At 42.8% G+C, this 14,777-nt stretch overlaps 1 protein-coding gene and 1 long non-coding RNA gene across 8 annotated transcripts in view; one reads left to right on the forward strand and one right to left on the reverse strand.

The window, feature by feature from the left end:
* Positions 1-14,777, reverse strand: part of PBX1 (PBX homeobox 1) — a 309,428-nt gene that overhangs the window by 247,380 nt on the left and 47,271 nt on the right. The window lies entirely within an intron of this gene.
* LOC139042060 (uncharacterized) lies at positions 8,636-13,930 on the forward strand. Its single transcript, XR_011498280.1, has 3 exons — positions 8,636-8,762; positions 8,897-8,942; positions 13,566-13,930. It is a non-coding gene; the product is annotated as an uncharacterized lncRNA (long non-coding RNA).

The following is a 14,777-nucleotide window of genomic DNA, read 5'->3' on the forward strand; positions in this document are numbered from 1 at the left end:
TTTTTTCCAGCCACCAGCCAAAAGTAGATGCAGGAGGAGGTTAAAAGCTAAGTGTTTAATTAATATTAAATTTATAAGATTCTCTATCACTGAAAGCATTGTAAAATTGAAAAAGCAGTTAATTTTACGGTTGCTGTGTATTCCTCTGCTTTGATCTTTGATCTATGATATAAAATCACCAACTGTAAAGATTCCCCAGCTTTATTATACCTGTTTAATGGCAAGAAGGAAGAAAGAGAGGGGGATCCTACAGACATGAGTGGGAGCGAGGCCCTGAAACCGGTCTTTAGTGTTGATCAGAAGAACCTAAACATGGAATATTCAGGAAATAGCCTTTGGCTAAGCCACAGACAGAGACAAGGCACTCTCATCTCACTCATTTTCTACACCTCATTTTTCTAGAGTACTAAGACCAGCAAAGAGCAGTTGGCTATCTCTGACTTAAGACAAAATACCGAAGCAGAAAAGATTTAGGTTGGATTATGGAAGAATTTTCTGAAATTGAGAGTTGCCAAGGCTTAAAGTGTTCATTGGAATAGACCACAGCAGTGCCTTTCCTACAGGCAGAAATTATGAAATTAGAAAAGTGTGTGTCTCACTTGAACAGTCTATATATTGACGCATTCCACCAAGGGCTCCATCTGCTCGACTCACATGTAGAAAACCAGGCGGAGACAAGGCAGGTTCAGCCAGGGCAGTGAGCCCTCTTTCATCAGTTGCATTCGCAAACGCCCCACTGATAAAGGACAGTGCGACAGCAATCACAGGTAACAGGGAGGGCAATCTGCTACTAGAAATATTACTGTCCTGAGCAAGGTTTTCCCAAGGTTTCAAAACACCCTACTTCTGCCAATCGGGACAGATGTTCGGTCCCTCTACACCAGCCCAAGTCATGGATGCTGAAAGTTAAAAGGGGGGAAGGGAGAATATGAACCTCAGATAAACTCAACACTAATTTGAGGCTGCAAAATCATCAAACACTTGTCTTCACCTCCTTCCTATCCAAAGTTGCAGGGGTGGCGGGGCGTGAGGATGGGGGTGACGGGGTCCAGGGAGAACAGCACTGAGAGGTGGAGGTAGAGAGAGCATTCTCTGCCTAACAGAACTTTGTACGCTATTCCCCAAAAAGAACAATGGGGCATTTCCAACTCCTGGCCTCCTTCAATTCTGTCTCAATCCAGAGACAAAGACCTATTATGCAGAATAGATTTTACAGAAAGGCAGAAGGAGGGTGAGGGGGAAATGGGATAATTCATGTGAGGTGTTTTTTCCTTTTTTTTTTAATCCCATCAGGGATCTCATTATAATTTCATTATTAGCAGAAAAACCAAATAAGTGGCAAGAAAAAGAATCTCAACTTAATATTACACACACACACACACACACACACACACAAAGATGAAAGATCTTCCAAGCTTCAAAGCGGCTGCTAATTTTCCCAGCTTCAAACGACTCAGTGAGAAAGACACTGATAATGAATGTGCTTTTTCCACTGGCTCACTTATAAACTTTTTCCCTTTCTGTCTCCCTCCCAAACATTAGTTCTCATTTTTAATTGGAAACAAATATCAGAGACAATAACAGAATCTTGAATTCATACCTAATCTTCCTTCAGTGCTTTATCAATAAAAATGTAGGGGAAATAGAGAAGGAAAAACTGCAGTATGATGCTCATCTTAAAGATGAGAATATTGAAGTCGTGGAATGCAAAAGGCCACATTAGCAGAACCTTGCCTAGCTACTGAATCCGGGTCTTAAAAATGCAAATCCGGGGCTGGCCCCGTGGCCGAGTGATTAAGTCTGTGCGCTCCGCTGCAGGCGGCCCAGTGTTTCGTTGGTTCGAATCCTGGTCACGGACATGGCACTGCTCATCAAACCACGCTGAGGCAGCGTCCCACATGCTACAACTAGAAGGACCCACAACAAAGAATATGCAACTATGTACTGGGGGGCTTTGGGGAGAAAAAGGAAAAAATAAATTCTTAAAAAAAAAAAAAAAAATGCGAATCCACGTCTCTTCAGTCTCAGTGCAGGAGAGAGTGAAGAGGAGAGAAGGACACAAGAGAGAAAGAAGATGAGTCTTCAGAGCACCAAAACCACACGCATGTTTGACTCGCTGCATTCAAAAAGGGCTTCCAGGTAGGTCTTCTTGGCATATTTCTAAAAACACAACTGCTGCCACCCTTTAAAAGACAGCTTCTCTCACTAGCAAGCATTTACCAAAGCCTGAATATGGGCAGTATCTAAATTCAGAAGACTAAGTATCTTGGATGTCAAGAGGGCACAATTTAATAAGCGGAGTGATGTATATTTTTCCTTCTTTCTTTTTAAAATCAATCCTTTAAGGGAACGCAGAGCAGGGCAAAGGAAGACAATCTCAAGAACTAACTTAAGGACCACTGTGGGAGGCCATTCTGTGCCCAATGCCATGTCCCAGTACCAAACCAGAGGGAGATCACAGGAAGAAGCTTGAACCAGTCAATAAAGAAAAAGCACTTAGAACTCAGTAAATAATCAAAACCAAACAAAAAAATCTACACCCTCCCACCTCCCTCAATGGTAACAAGGCATACTGCCTTGGGAAGAACAGCGAAGGAAAAACTACAAGTATACCTCATTGCCAATAACCTGATAAAATATATTTCAAGAGTATAGAACTGGTACATAAAACTAACTTTCTTTGTCTCTATAACTGTCTTTATCCTTCAAGAAGCTACAAACTTGAGACACGGTCGCTCTGAATATATGTCTCTGAAAGCTTTCCCTGGTGGCGAAGCGTGATATTGCAAGTCCATCTGCCCTAGGCACTTTAATCCTGGACGAAAAATAAAAGAGAACAAGTTTCTGGAATGGAAGCTCCCATAAGCTAGTGCCACCTGTACACTGCAGTGCCCAAGATTCTACTTGGTGAGCCATGGAGTAACATGTTCCATATGAAAACAATTCAATTCCAACTAAGGGGGATTTTCTACCCTATGGAAATATATTCCCAAATTTATAAGAGTCACTGGAGAGACAGACAATACTTTATGGAAATTTTCACAAATAGATTTTCTAGAATTAAAATAGCCACCAAAAGTGAAAGTTATTTGCTCAATTTTTTTTATTTATTTTTTTTGGTGAGGAAGATTGGCCCTGAGCTAACATCTGTTGCCAATCTTCCTCTTTTTGCTTGAGGAAGATTGTCACTGAGCCAATCTTCCTTTATTTTGTATGGGGGATGCCACCACAGCATGGCTTGGTGAGCAGTGGTAGGTCTGAACCTGGGATCCGAACCAGTGAATGCCGGGCTGCCAAAGAAGAGCGCACAAACTTAACCACTTGGCCATGGGGCCAGCAAACACTGCTTAAATTTTTTTAACAACAGTTAGGCAGAGGTTCCCAACCTTTGTGAATGTGTGGTCTCCTTTTTTAACATCAAAAAATTGCAAGGACCACTATAAGAGAGTAGTTATATTTTTAGCTTCTACCGATGGAAGAAAGATGCACATGGACAAAAAGCCAGTAGGAACTGACAAATGCTTTTTTAAGGGAATGTGCATTTTATTAACCACAATAGCATCGCATACATTCAAAGAATTTTAGTAAGTCTATCTATCTGTTGTTGGTGTGTGTGTGCATGACATTATTCTGTTTATAGACAATGCTCAGTATGCTCATGGATTTACCAAACCTTTTCAACAACTTCATGGCTCCACCAAGGTCCAGGGCCCAGAAGTTGGGAATCACTGTGCTAGAGGAAGGAAGCTTCCAATTGAAGAAATATATGCTTCTAAACAATTCTTTCACTGAGAGAAAATGACATTCGAACAGCTGAATGATTTTACACGCACCACTCCTTGTTGTACTCTTACCAACAATATCAAAATACTGATAGACACAATACAGATAATTTCCCAGTTTACACGGTCTTGATTGTTGGTTTATAATACAAAATAATTTCTCTTCGCCACAAGAACCTATCTTCTTCTATCTTCTGTATAGGCATCTCCCATTACAAGTTGGAAGTAAGAATACTGTAGAGAATAGCATAATCAAAATAACATTTCTAACAAAGATATATGTGTATGATCAACTACAAGAAAAGAAATTGTAAGAATCATTAGTAAGTAATTCTTTCAATATAGTAAGCCTTGTGGTTTTAGGACAGTGGAGGGATGACAGGAAAGCAGCAATACCCATAAGAAAGACTGACCCCCACATAAATGTCCCCACGGCATTGACACCCCCAGTACACACCTCTTCCCTCTATCTCCCTGTCTGATTTCCACTCATCCATTCTCAGCTCCTGTTTGTCTGAGGCCACATGCAACTGGATTTGTCAAGCCCCCTTTTAACAACTTGTTGTCACAGTCCATTACCAAATTGCATATAGTTATATATTCCACTAATTAGGCTTCTAAAATATCATTAACATGTCTCTTGATCATTAGCATAACGTATGAGGCGTCCTCGTTAGGCACGACTCGAGTTTGTTAACGTGGTAATGAAAGGCACAAGGCAGGCTCCGCAGGAACCAAGAAACACACAGAGATGGGGAACATCCAGACATCGAGGCCAAGCCACAAAGACATGGACAGAGACAAACAGACAAAGGCAATGAGGGAAGACACAACGTGTGAGGAACAGGTAGAGAAATAAACCCAAAAGAAAACATCAGAAAGTCAATGGCTTTGGCATTGAGATGGCTGTTTTGGCATGAAGGTGACACCTAATGCACCCTTCCCAGCTTTGGGGAATTGAAACCTGGCAAGGCTCTTAATTTGCCTAAACAGAAGAAGCTTTTAAAAATTCCTAGACAAGAAGAAAATGAAGTGCAGAAATCTCCTCCTTTCCTCTGAGCTAACCCGTGGGTGCACATGGGTGTGCCCTCTCTCCCCGACTGCTATCCACCACCTCTCCAGTCACAGTCACAGAAAACTGCAGGGAGTCTATTAGAATTACCTGGGGGCGGCATTTTTCTATTCCTCACCAGGCCCTTTATTAACACACTGCTAGATGTCTCTATCTCTCTGCACCTACTGCGTTAGTGATGATCATCTTGTGTGTAATGGGGCAGGTCTTACCTCCGGAGATTATAGGCATGCTATGTATAGAAAAGAGAGAAGAAAGGAGGACATTATTAAAAAAATGGCAATCACGTGTATGTACGGTAAGCATGTGTCAGCATGTGTGTGAGCACACACCACATTCCACAATGTGCCGGATGTGGGCTGTGATTTCAAACAGCCATTAAACCCAGCTTTCATATTTCATGGAAATGTTTCTAAATCTGCGTGTTAGGACTCACAGGACAAGAACAGAATAAAGTTTGGTTTAGGAAAGTGGCGAGCATATGACAGACAGAGACTTTGAAGGAATTTGGAGAGATGAGTTAAGAGCATATGCAAGTCAAGTGCCTAAATTCATCCTGAACAAGGAAGCGCTTAGTCCAAGGCCACAGGCTGTGACCTTGGTCACAGGCTGAGGGCATAAGACAGCAGCCTCAGAAACAACCAAGAGAACCTCACTCCCCAAGTCACTACAAGATAAAAAGATCAATCAAGAACTTGGGAGTCCAAAAGTCCCACCAGTCTTTCAGCACAGAAGACTCTCTAGGCTAATTTCTATGGGTCTGAAATTTCATACAGAGAAAGTGGAAGCATCCAAAGGCCTCACACAGTGCAGCACAGAGGGAAGTGTGTCACAATGGCTTTCCAGGTTGGCTTCAGCAGGGACAATACTGGGAATGGAAATCAAGATGCCTGACAACCCATGGTCTTAAACCAACTTCTCCCCAGATGATGGCTTCTCCTATGTAGTGATCATTTCCAGCCCACTCTTGCCTCCTGTGGCCACACTTAAGGTAGAGTCTATTCAGCATTTACACACATTAAAGCCAGTGCCACAGTAGAAAAGAGGCTGGGTAAACTTGGGTAGCACCTAAATACAAGTTTCTCCTTTACTGTCTAGCCCAACTGACACTTGAATGAGTGGCCTTAATATTGTATCAATAATCCCATGACTTGATATGTCTACGCAACCAGGACTCACTTACAGGGAGGCATAATCAAAGGTACTTAGTTTTATAGACCAGATTTGAGATGAATGATGGGGCCTTTTTCTTCAATCCAAATGTCTCATTCTTAAAGAAGATGGAAATAAAATGGTAGAAAATATCTACCCAAAAGACTATTCAAACATTCTACAGGCAGACAATGTAATTCCTGCATTCTAGAACCACAAAACCCTTTCTGATTAGATACGTCCATCCAACCTTTTCTCAATGGAGTTGTTAAGAAACTCCGCTGGCCAAATATGCACCTTGGATGTGAATGATTCTCAATGATGGCCAAAACGATGGGATGTGGACCGAGAGGACGGCCAAGTTTCCTGATTAATTCCATCTAGATGTCCTTCGTGGCTTATGGAATGGCCAACTAAGTCAGCCTAGGACTGCAGAGTCACTGACCTAAAACTGCCACTGAAGGAGAATTGGCAATAAACCAGTCTGCACCCCAGGGTCCCCCCTAACAGCTCCCCCAGGCAGTCCTTTGCAACGCTTTCCCACATCCTTAGCAGACAGGCCAATGTCTGTCATAGGTTCTGGGAATCTAATTCTCCCCCTCTGGAAATAAAAGAAAAGGAAGGCAAAGCATAAAGACAGAGACAGAGAAGAAGGACAATTTAAAAAATAGAAAGGAAAAAATTTCTTTGGCTTTCCTCCCAAAATCTGAAGTCAACAGTTACAAATCCAATCACGCATTCAACAGTCTACTCTACAGCTGGCCTGGTTTTAGGCTGTGGGATATAGTTGTGGACAAGTCCCTTGTCATGTTATGACTTCATGTCAGCGAGGAAGGAGGTGAGGAATGGAAAAAAAAAATGTACACACGCACACACAAATATGCATGCACATACACATATGCACACACATGCAAGCATACGAATTGGTAAGAGTCTAAAATGATAAGGACTACTTTTAAAGACATGAAAATTTTATTAGGATTGCATACATAATTAGAATTAGCTAGAATTATATTAACAAAGACAGTCTCTAAATGGTGACTTATGAGACCTGCTTCAATAAAATAATAAAGTAGATCTGCATCTTGGATCTTTAAATACAAGTGGGTGTTTTTCAAGTACCTGAATACAAATGTTTCACTAAAGTTGCTTATGTTTTTCTATAAACATTTGCCTAGATCTTTACAATATTTATTTCATGGGTCTGCCTTATCAAGGAAACAAAAGTAAACTTCAGGGACCGGCCCGGTAGCGCAGCGGTTAAGTGCGCATGCTCCGCTTTTGGGGCCTGGGGTTCACCGGTTCGGATCCCGGGTGTGGACATGGCACCGCTTGGCAAACCATGCTGTGGTAGGCGTCCCACATATAAAGTGGAGGAAGATGGGCACAGATGTTAGCTCAGGGTCAGTCTTCCTCAGCAAAAAGAGGAAGATTGGCAGTGGATGTTAGCTCAGGGCTAATCTTCCTCAAAAAAAAAAAAAAAAAGTAAACTTCAGCCAGGTCGCTGCAACAATGATCACAGATTCAAAATCAATAAAATCAGACTTGGTGACACCCAGACTTGGTGACATCCGACCATGGATCAAGAAAAAATAGTTCTCCTGTCCCCTCTTAACACCAGAAGTTGAGAGAGAGAAGGTGCCTAGATCTCTGAGCCATGTCAACTGTTCCACTTTCACCTCTCTGAGTGGTGCTCACTGTAGATGCTCCTCCCCCACCCCCAAACCCCTCCCTCCCTCCCCCAGTCCCATCTGCCTCCATCACCCCAGCACATAGTTAGGTGGGATGGAGCGTCTGAGAGAACTGGAACTTTTGATGGAAAAAGCCGTGAGTGATGGGGCTACAGTACAGCTTACCTCACAGGACTGTGGGAAGAGCTAAATTGGACGTTTAAAAAGTTCCCTGTAAACTACAAAATCACAAAGAAATAAAACTTACTATAATCACTGTGGAACAGGAGGGAAAGAATGGTGGACAAAAAACACCTAAAAGCCACAGTTCACAGGAGCTTTCACAAAGATGTCCTAGGTCCCCGTACTATCATTTCTCTAGAGTCCGGAGAACTTCCTGACCCTAGCTCTGCATCTAAAGCAGGATTTTCTAAACTGACAACATTAGAAGATCCATGGATAGTCTTTCAGGGGTTCCTTAGCTTCCTGAAATTACTTGGGAAAAAAACAATGCGTGTATCTAAGTTCATTTGCTGGGGAGAGGACCATAGCTTCCACCAGAATATAAAGGGACACAGACCCAGAAGAGGGACCCTGCGCCTGCCGTAAAGGGGAGTGTTGAAGACTGTGTACCAAGCATTGAGATCCTGCAGGAGTTAGCATTTCAAGAGGTTAAGAAAGCATCCATGGCCATGTCCAAACCAGCTGGATCTTCAGGTCATTTTCCTCCCCTTGGGCACTCCCCACCTAACCCCCACCCACAGCCCCTTAACGGAATAATCCAGTAGTTGGCTGCTTGAAAGATACTGTAAATAGCTCCAACAGAGTGCAGTTTGGGGCAGCTTCCAATTAGCCTTCGCTTGCAGTCTTTTGTTCCCTGCCAAGTTTGTGCAGCGAGCATCCAACGCCCCGCCCTCTGCTTGGCTCAGAGTCGCAGGGCAGGGAGGAGTCAAGTGTGTGATCAAGCTGATAGATGTCAGCTCCAACGTGTACGGATGTCCCACCTGAAAGCTGACAAGGGGGATTAAAAGGTGCTTTCGAAACGGGTGTGCCTGGCAGTGTGGCAGTGAAGGGAGCTTGTTTCCCGTGAGTTTCATTTTTTTGTTTCTCTCCATCTAGCCTAACCCTAACTTTCCCTGCTGCCACTTAATTATCCACGATCATTTTACCCTTTTCTCCGCTTACTGGCTGATTGTCTCCCCACTTCATTTGAATCCCAGTGGAGATGCATCTGAGCTAAAAACAAAGCTGATGGCCAATTAAAAGGTAAGTGCCTTATGTTAAAAGCCAGAACATTATACTTCAATATTCATAATTAGGTAGCTTTTGAATGACTGAAGAACAATGCATGTCCATATATGGGGCCAATCAGGGCAACTATATTTTGCAATCCAAATCAACCAAAGTCTATTTAACCGATTGCTGGGAATTACCTGCCTCCTTGTTGGCTGGCTGGGAGGCTCAGTACTTCATAAATATTAGAGCTGTAAAAGACCAAGGAGTTCCTAATGTGTTTATTTCAGTATAATGAATTCTTCAGGAAAGTGATAGGATTACTGAAGCAGAGCTTGGTAAAAAACCCTACTGATTTTGGCAGCTCTACTATTCTTCAGGAGTAGTATCTAAATATGACCGGGGAAGAGAGCATAAAGATTATTCACTTGGGCTCAATTTTTTTAAGTTAAATGAAATAGAATTTATCTTTCACTTATTTTCCAAATTATCAGACCACCAAAATTGCCACTGGAGTTGTACAAAGTTAAAGAGAGATATAAAGGAGAAAGTGAGCACTGGAGCAGAAGATCATGATTGACCAGATTCGAGTGGACTTCAGCACCCCCTGAAGGTTGGGGGCTGGCAGTGATCCCCTCTTGAGTCCCTCCAATGTGATTATTCTCCCAGCAGAAAGTCAATTTAGAATTTGCTCTTAGAACCTTTAAGTGATGCTTTCAAGTGTTTATTAATAATGCAGCTAATTTTGGGGGGATGGGGGATGGGGGTCGTTCAGTCTTGCCCGAGAGGTAAGACAATGCCACTTGACAAATTGAGAGCAAAGGCAGGCCAAAGAAATGCTCACAGTCACCAATCAAACCCTTTCCAGAAAAGAACTGAGGATGAATATCTCCACTCCCCGCAAATGCTCTGTCCACTGGGAGGCAGCATAGGCTGCTGGAAAGAGAAATGGGCCAGAGCTCAGAGATCTGGGTTCTAGTCCCTGCTGTGCCACGGACTTGGGGCGTGTGGTGCGGAGACAGCAACAGAACCCTAGTCACCAAATGAGGGCAAAAAAGAGAAAATGAGACAGGAGATGGAGGACTACTTGAGAGGCAAAGATACAACCTGCTGAAAGGAAATCCACATAGACAAACGTTTGGAGGGTGTGGAAACTGATCTTTCTAGCTACAACTGACTTTCCTTTGAGGTGGAAAGAGACCACTCCACAGGGATTTAAAATAAACAGAACAACAGAACAAACACACTTTAAGACAAAGCTTTCTAAAGTGTGCTTCTAAGAATCCTCATCCAGGGAGAAAGTCCTGAGGTCAAACAAATTCTGAAAATGTGACCTACTCCACCACACACATCCTTCTGGGAGATTTACAGCGGACATTAACATATTAAAGCCCCATAGTTAAGAAAGCTCTTTAATTCCCAATTTCGCAAACTGACTTGACAAGGCAACCTTTCCTCACACGCAAACAGTAAAACAAATATTGGCTCCACGGAGCACACTAAGAAATGGTGTTTTAAGCTATTAAAAACAGCAATAACATCTAGTCCCAAATTGGAGAGAGAACAGTATGGAACCACCATCCACAGTCTTGGGCGGCTGGCTGGTCAAGTGGTTTGCACCATTTTATCCACCACCCCCTCCTTATTCTCTCCGATCAACAACGTGCCTTTGTGAGGCAGCTGGCCAAGGTGAAAGGTTAATTCTGTGGCCATGAAACTCAGCCCAGCTAACAAACACATATGGGGTTGAACCTGGTCACCTTGGCCCCATTAGCTCTAACCAAGTGAGCTGACCAGCCCCAGACATCAGCCTTAGTTATAAGCTCTAAGGGAAATAAAAATTTAAAGACATCAGTACGTGGCCTATGGGCTTTAGCATATAAACTTAAGGAGTTTTTTGAATAATATTTGAGATGAAGGCATGCTACTTCATCCATAACAGGAAAGAAATAGTCAATAGGTAATCTGATAGGACCTCTGGAGCTACACTCCAGGTGGGTTCAAATCTCAGTTCTACCATCTGACAGCTGTGTGACCTTGAGCAAACTACTTAACTTGAACTTCAGTCTCAAAATCTGTAAATTAGGATAAATATATTCCATTCCTCAAGGATTATTAGGAGGATTATGTGAAATGATTTATGTCCATGGACTTCGCACGGTGCCTAGCACATGATAAATATCAATGAGTATTGGTTATTATTACTACATTTCAGAGGACGGAATAATCTCAGAAAATGCAGCTCCCTCTCAAGTTAGCATCAAGAAAATGCAATTTTGAATTTTTTTTTTTGGTTACATAAAGTGTTTTTACCATGTAATTTATCAGAAAATATGCCTCTTAAACCTTCACTGAAAATCTCAGTGTGTGGATGCGATGGCCTTGGTCAGGTTTTGTCCTTGAGAACAGATTTCTAAATTAATAACTTCAGTAGCTATAAAATATGATTCAGCTAACTGAAACTCATTTTACTGGTATACTCCCAGGAATATATTTCCCAAGGGAGATACACCCAATCTAATGCTAAATAATTGCAAGGTATTATTATTTGGCCTAGCTTAGTATTTCCCACCAACACTGTGACACAGATCATTTCCCACCACACATCACAGGAGCAGGAGAAAGGAAAAGGTGGGGAGAGAGACTTAAGGACAGACAGAACAGCAAGAGGCCCGGAGAATGGACACAGGGACTACAGGGCACAGGGCAGTAGCAGCAGGCCTCCTGGACTAGGCACATGGCTCCATCAAGGACTGGCCTAGACCTGTTCGCACACTGACTCAGCCCCAGGTTTGGAGAACAGCCATTGGAAAGCTTACTGGGAGTCACACAGCAGCAGCTCCAGAGGCCAAATATAGAAAGAGACTTAGCCAACCTTTCAATCCCTGTCCCACACAGTTCACATGACCAGAGTCCACACGGACAGGTCCCCGGTTCGTCATCTCAGGAGACCTCACTGAAAAGGATTTCCATGGTGACCATGTGGAAGTCACCTCAGTAACCAAATACAATAACCCTTCGCCTCTCCAGACTCCTGGCTCTTAACCTTTAAGACCCTTCCAGGCATATCCGGCCCAGGGAAGCCAAACCCCAAAGTCAATAGGGTGTTATGGTCATTCACAGAAGGCCTGTAGGCTCTCCCTCCCGCTCCTTCTTCGACTTCACACTCCTCCCCTCTTGTGACAGGTCATTTGTAACTGTCTCGTGGGTTTTATTTAGTTGTGGTGGGCACAATTAAATGCTGTTCTAACTAAGAGAGTCCTTGTCCAGAAAACAAAACCACACAAAAGTCAGTCTGGTTACTTTGGCCACGTTTAGTGATCGTTTCACATCAGCACCTCGTCGATCCAATCAATGGTTCAGCGGTTGGCTGTTAATAAAGCTGGATAAAAACAAATTGATCACAAAAAGGTCAATTTGGTACCTAACACATAGAAGGCTAGCATTTGAACACTAGTCATCTGTGGGGAATCAACACCATATAAAATCAAGAATATTCCACCTTTACCAATAGTCCTTTAAATGAAAGAAGGAAAAATTACTCCCGAAAAATAGTTATTGTTTGCTTATTTTATATTCTTTTTTATATCTATCAGTGCAGAGAAAATTAGATATGGAGGAAAAAAATGATGAATTAGCTTTTTAAAAATTGCTTGTGGTGATTTCAAAGACTATTTCAGCCACAAGTAGAAATGGAAATAAAGTGGTCAACAAGACCAGGCTAACCTATAGATTGTTCATAAAAGAAAAAGAAATGACATGCAACTCTTTTTCTTATTTTCGTACGTTGGTTACCACATGTAGAAATTGTGTCTGTAAACTTCCTTTGACTATCTCAGAAATATACAGTTTTGAAGGGTCCTCACTACCCAAGAATAAAGGAAAAAGTTGAACATGCTTCCAGAGTTCAAGCGACATGATCAGGGAAGCCAGCCTAACCCTCCAACTGGTCATTCCCTACCAAAGCTGTTTATCATTACCATGTGCATTGTACTGAGGCCCAATTTAGATCTACAAAATGTGTGGGAGCCCACTTTTATGAGCTGCTTCTACATTTCCGAGAGTGAAAAGGAAGGCAGAGCAAAGTGGGAGAGCAGACCCTTCAGCAACCAGTTGGCAAAAATCAATAATCTAGGTAGGAAGGTTGCCAGTGCCGCAAGCCACATGTCAACAGTGACAGAGAGAATGGGGGAGGCGGGGGCCAGAGAGAAAGAAAGAAGGAACAGACAAGAAAGGTCCAACTGCAGAAAAGGGAGATGGCTATGGGCTGAGCTGACGGTGTAAACTGAAATTCAGAGGGCAGCATGGCTAGGTACTGGAAGAGCCATTGTCCTCAGATCTGAATAGTAGGCCCCTGTCATAAAATAGGTCAAGTCTTTATCCTTGGTATCCTTGGTCAAGTCACTTAATCCTTTGCCTCACTCTCCTCGTTTGTAAAATGAGAAGGTTGGACAAAATGGTCTCTAAAGTACACCCACCCTCTCAATTTGTCTGTCCTGTTTTCATGTACTTGCATACACAGGAAAGACCCAACCACTGACGGTCCCAACTTGGGGAAATAACAGAAATATACTTTGCTTCCTGAGTGTTACTTGGGCAAAGAACTGTGCCTGGTTTCTTCTATTCTATGTTTTCTTTTTCTTTTTCCTCCATCAGACATCCCACAGAAATACCCCAGAAACATTATCCCTGCGAGTTGATGGAGTTTACTTGCTCAAGTCCTACTTCTTTGGCAAGGCTATGATTGCATGCCAGGTCTCCTTCCTAGGCTCTGAGTGCCCACTGGGATCCCCACCCTAGGCTCCAGGAGAAGAGAGAGAACCCGACGGGGCAGTCTAGCTGCAGCTACAAAGCCCAGCATTAGACAGTGCACGCTTTGGAGTCATCCTACCTCAGGCTGAGAGTTCAGTCAGATCCTAACACGGAGTTTAATTTCTCTGTTTCTTCACCAAGGCAACCAATTTATACTGTTGTCACCAAAAAGTATTTATTTGTTTATTTATTAAAAATATAGAACACTGGGGCTGGCCCCGTGGTTGAGTGGTTAAGTTCGCGCGCTCCGCTGCAGGCGGCCCAGTGTTTCGTTGGTTCGAATCCTGGGCGCGGACATGGCACTGCTCATCAGACCACGCTGAGGCAGCGTCTCACATGCCACAACTAGAAGGACCCACAACGAAGAATATACAACTATGTACCGGGAGGCTTTGGGGAGAAAAAGGAAAAAATAAAATCTTTAAAAAAAAAATTAAAAAAAAAATATATAGAACACTAACCATACAGCAGGGGCTGTGCTAACTGCTGGTGCTGGTGCTGGTGCTGGGAGAGCTCGGGGTTCCCTTATACACATAGACACAGACCGTGACAACAGCTCAGTGTGTTAATGCTAGCACAGAGATCCCTGCCCAGTCTACAGGGACTCACAGGAGGAGCCTGGGAATGGTAAGAATAGCTTTCCAGCACTACTGATATTTGAGCTGGTGCTTGAAGAAAGAAGACAAGTTTGCCAGGTGGTGTGGAACAGGGGAATGCATTTAAGGTAGAGGACACAGCGCAATGGCTGAGAGTCGGTCAAGGGTGTGATCAGCCCTGAGGATAGTGCCAAGTTCAGTGTGATTGGTGTAAAATGCTTTCATTGGCAGTCCTACATAGCTTCGGGTATAAATATCTAGGTGACGGCCTCAGATGGCTTTGCCTATAGGTATGGTAACAAAGTACTATGGGTCAAAAATTAGAACATAAGGCCCGAATATAAGCCACTTAAATCTTGGAGTCTAACATAGAAAGAGAAACACAGGAAGAAAAAATATAAATATATTTATAATTTATAAAAATATAAATATATTTATAATTTATAAAAATATTTCTGGA

This window comes from Equus asinus, chromosome 25 (assembly GCF_041296235.1).
Source record: "Equus asinus isolate D_3611 breed Donkey chromosome 25, EquAss-T2T_v2, whole genome shotgun sequence".
Taxonomy (NCBI): Eukaryota; Metazoa; Chordata; class Mammalia; order Perissodactyla; family Equidae; genus Equus; species Equus asinus.